The sequence below is a fragment of the Enhydra lutris genome, unplaced genomic scaffold, assembly GCF_002288905.1.
Source record: "Enhydra lutris kenyoni isolate GAN:26980312 unplaced genomic scaffold, ASM228890v2 scaffoldscaffold2, whole genome shotgun sequence".
Classification (NCBI taxonomy): Eukaryota; Metazoa; Chordata; class Mammalia; order Carnivora; family Mustelidae; genus Enhydra; species Enhydra lutris.
Genome location: NW_019154086.1, coordinates 82429475 through 82434207, shown reverse-complemented (window position 1 = coordinate 82434207; position 4733 = coordinate 82429475). Strand labels below are relative to the sequence as shown.

Sequence of the window (4733 nt, the reverse complement as noted above, 5' to 3'; positions counted from 1 at the left end):
CAATCGGAGAAAGACAACTATCATATGATCTCCCTGATATGAGGGAGAGGAGATGCAACATGGGGGGTTAAGGGGGTAGGAGAAGAGTAAATGAAACAAGATGGGATTGGGAGGGAGACAAACCATAAGTGACTCTTAATCTCACAAAACAAACTGAGGGTTGATGGGGGGAGGGGGGTTGGGAGAGGGGGGGTGTGGTTATGGACATTGGGGAGGGTATGTGCTATGGTGAGTGCTGTGAAGTGTGTAAACCTGGCGATTCACAGACCTGTACCCCTGGGGATAAAAATATATGTTTATAAAAAATAAAATTTAAAAAAAAAAACAACAAATGTGTGTGTCTATGGCCAAATGATATTCAACAAGGGTACCAAGACCACTGAACAGGGAAAGAAGTCTTTTGAACAGATAGTGCTGGGAATTTTGTGTATTCACAGGCAAGAGAATTCTCTCACAGTATGTATATAAATTAACTACAAATAAATCAAAGACCTAAATATAAAAGCTAAACCATACAACTGCTCCAACCACCTGCTCCCCTACCAGAACTAACCACCACACTCGCTCTCTCTAAAATAAATAAATCTTAAAAAATAAAAGGAATAAAGTACAGATACACACTACAGTATGGATGAACTTTGAAACCATTATGCTCCGAGAAAGATACACACCGCACACACACACAAAATCCATATATTATAAGATTGCATTGATATGAAATACCCGGAATAGGAAATTCTATGGAGACAGAAAGTAGATCGGTGATTGTGTAGGGCTGGTGAGATTGGAAAACAGATGTGCAATAGCTAAAGGATCTAGGAATTTTTTTTGAAGTGATAAAAATGTTCTAACTTGACCAAAATAGAAGTTGTACATGAGTATCCTAAAAACCACTGAAGTGGCTTTTAGGCGAAATGTAAGGTATGTGAATTACATCTCAAACAACTTCTTAAAAAAATGCTATTTGAGGCCTCTCCCAGACAAACGGAAATTGTGGTTAAGTAAAATAATTTTGCTTTACAGTTTTATATTGCCTCACACATGTCAAATGACATCAAATCACATGATCTCAAGTGATCTCAGAGACAACTGTGAGAAATAAAATTAAACTAGATGAAGTAGTTTTGAGAGTCACCAATGATCACTCAACTTTGTGGAGTGGTTTACTTTAAAAGATCAACTATAAAGGGAGGGCTCAGCCAACCGCTGCAGGGACAGCAGGCTGAGAGTGGCTCCTGGGCCTGGTGCAGAGCCTGAGTCTGAGGCACTGGAGGGGGACCAGCCCCGGGCCTGGCCTCAGCCCCCGCTCCTACACCATGGCCAGCTGGACTTGAGAACAGAGACCAGAGCCTGGCCAAGGATGACATCAAGAAGCTGATGGCCACCATCGAGAAGGTCTGAGGATGGAAGAAGGGCTGGGTGACTGTGGGCAACATTTCCCTTCATATATGTTCAAGTGGGTGCCAGTGGTGGACCCCCTAGGAGGAGGAGCAACAAAGGTGAGGTGGCAGGACAGAGAGAACCTGAGGCCTGGAGAGGCAGGGCAGGGGTGCCAGGCCCCAAGGGGGTGGCCTCATTCTGTTGGATCTCAATGATGAGAATAGTAACCAGAGATTCCATTTGGAAGGCTCTCTGCAGAAATGCACTGAGCCCAGCCCTGGGGGCACCTCCCTTCTCAGCCACCCCGTGTCACTGGTGGGACCACTGGCAGAGGTCCCACAGGGTTCTCAGCCCCTGAGGCTGGGTCAAGAGAGAGATCCTGGGGGCATAACTGCAGGCAGCAGTGATGAACTCCCCATGTTGACCAAAGAGGAGCCTGTTCCAGAACTTCTGGAGGTCAAGGCCCCGGAAGTTTACTCCATCTTGGAGCTGGTGCCCCCTGTCCTGGAAACAGCCCAGACTGACCCAGAGGACTCATCACATCTGCCCAAATGTCCCTGAGCCCTGAGAAGCTGGTCTGCCTGTCCTGTCACCCCAGAGACCCTTTTGTTAAAGAAAAAATTAAAAAAAATTAAAAAAAAAACTTCAACTGTATAAATTGATATTCTTTTAAATGTCAAAATCTCATTCAAATTTAAATCACCTATAGAATGGACAGTAATTAAGTGGCCCATAGATGTCTGGCTATGCTCCTGACATTAAGCAAAATCCTTTTTGTTGTTGTTCTTGCTTTTAATTTGTTTGTTTGATTTTGAATAATGGTAAAATGAAAGCCAAAAAAGAGATCTTACTTTTACAAAATCAAGGTTTTGGTTCCTATAAGTTCCTAATTATTTTAGGATAACATTTCTCATAGTTCTTTCCATATATGATTTTTGGTAAGTATTCATTTCATTCCTGTTCAGTTCAGCTGTTTGAATACGAGGTCTATTTTTATGACATCTTGACTTTTTTTTTTCCCAATGAAAGACAAAGCTATATAAAAGGTCACTAACTATCCAGTGATTATTTCTAATTAAAGGGATCTGATTGAAAAAAAAAAAAAAGCTGTGGGAAATTAAAAGGAAAGTATGGTGTGCCCTTTGCATACATGTCTGTACTAGTTCCCATTGCTGGGAAAATGATTTAAAGTACAGTATGTGCAACCCATTCTTCTGGTAATTACAAATCAAGACATATGTCTTTGCAACAACAAGAAGTAGCTTCCATTTAAACATTCTTCGGCTCTTGCTGAGTTAACTGTGTTTCCCAAAAATCCCGGCAAAGGTAATTTTGAACAGGGTATCCTCCTGCTAGATCATCCTTTTGCTGCATTTCTGCCTTTTAAATTGCAGGACTGCTAACTAGAAGTGGAAGTATCCCATTACACTGTTAGGTTTGCTTTCCTTTAATACTCTAATCATGCCAGAACGTCATAGAGGGAAAAAAAAAAAAAGCTGCACAATGTCTAGACAAATTCTATTTCCCTTTTCTGTTCTCTTGCCTTTACCATGTAATTCATCAGCTAAAAAGATTTATGGATGCTCATTGCTTATAAATTTGACAGATTAACTTCACATTTATACACGTTTTAAATTCGAACACACAGAACATAACGATCACGCAGATTGAAGAGAACTGAAGCTATTTCTAAATTAGCCAAGCTACAGATATATTGTACTATGTAGGAAGAGTTAGGAATCAGAATTAACTCTTCAACTTGTACCACTGAATAACGTAAGTAGGCAGTTTGTTTTACTGACAAACTATTTTCCTAAGTGTCTATCTGTAACAAAAGTATGAGAAAAAAAAAAAAAAGTGTGAGACCAGAGCAAAAGTACATTGAGACGATCTAGTTAATGGAATGTGTTATTTTCTTTTTGTTCAGACTCTAGCCTTCACTGATCTCCAAATATTGAGCTGGTTGATATTAGATATGAAGTACAGTTCTTGAGTCCATGAGATAAATTGTTAAGGATTGAAACGCTATAGTAGATAACGTGATGAAAGTAGACATAAAGGGGAAGAAAAATTAATTCTAACTAGTTGAATCTGAGAGAATTAGTTTCACAGACAAGAACATGCAAGCAGACACACCACACATAAGCACACATAGGCACACAAAATAATTTCTAACATGAGAAACCACACTTGGGGTAGTCATGTGATTACGTACTCTACGATGAAGTGATAAGCACAATATGGTTCTCTCTGATGATCTTTTACCTGCTTAATCCCTCAATTCAGTGTGTGGACATAGAAGTGCTAGGGTAAAGGCAGAGGGTTCTTTATACTCGATTCAATACTTCTGATTTATTCAGTCAACAGGAAGTCAATAGGTAGCTCAGAAAGGTTTTAGGGAGAGGATTAGGGTGGCAGTGTGGGGGATGTACCAGAAGTTAGGTTCCAAAGGAAGAAAACATAAGTTATTGCCGGTCTAGGAAAGGTGCCACAACACCACTGTTGCCACTTCTACCTCCACTTACTACTCTGGCTCCTTCTACAACCACCACCGCTACTGGGTAGAATTGACTGAGTACTTACCATTTTCCAGGGATGTGTCTAAGCTTTTCACAGCTACAATCAGACTTGACTCTCCCCACAGTTTATACGGCAAGGAGAGTGATAGGGAACAGTTAGAACTTCTTATTTTCCCTGTTCTTTTCTGCACCCTGTACTGCTGCTCCTCTGCCTTCCAAAGGCCTGATCTACCATCTGGGCAGCTCTCATACCAGTATCCTTGATGACTCGCCATCTCTGTCATTCCACGGGAGCTGCCTATTAGCATCCCAACGTTAGATCAGGGCTGTATCCCCCATCTCTGCTCTGCAATTCTACAGCTGAGCGTGCCGGCTTCTGCCACTTAAATATGGTGACTGACATAGTAACAATTCAAGATTTCCAGTCAGAGCCGGGCTTTCAGCACCACTGACCACCCTTTATACCTTTGTCATCTGCTCCTCCTCCTACTTCCTGGCCTAGTTTGATGCATTTGCCACAGCTCATGAGTCATCTACTCCAGCAGGTAATGGACACCACTACACCCCAGTGAATTTTGGAGTCACTGGCATATAGATCCCTGTGGAAAGCATGTGAGTGAGTGGAGTCACCATTTTCATAAATGTATCTCATTTTTGAAAACACTACCCACAAATACTACCCATCAGAGCAGTATTACACAGGTCCAGTTCTATACTTCCAGTCTAAGAACTCAGAAAACCCATTTCCCATTCATACAACATCTACAGTACTTACATTTTTACTTAATGGGGAGAAGATGTTGTTTATCATCTCAGAAGAAAGGCTCACAAACT

The 4733-nt window shown here is 41.3% G+C and overlaps 1 pseudogene; it reads left to right on the top strand.

The window, feature by feature from the left end:
* The first annotated feature begins 1359 nt into the window (after positions 1–1359).
* On the top strand, positions 1360–1941 carry LOC111146722 (annotated as a pseudogene).
* Positions 1942–4733: the final 2792 nt, after the last annotated feature.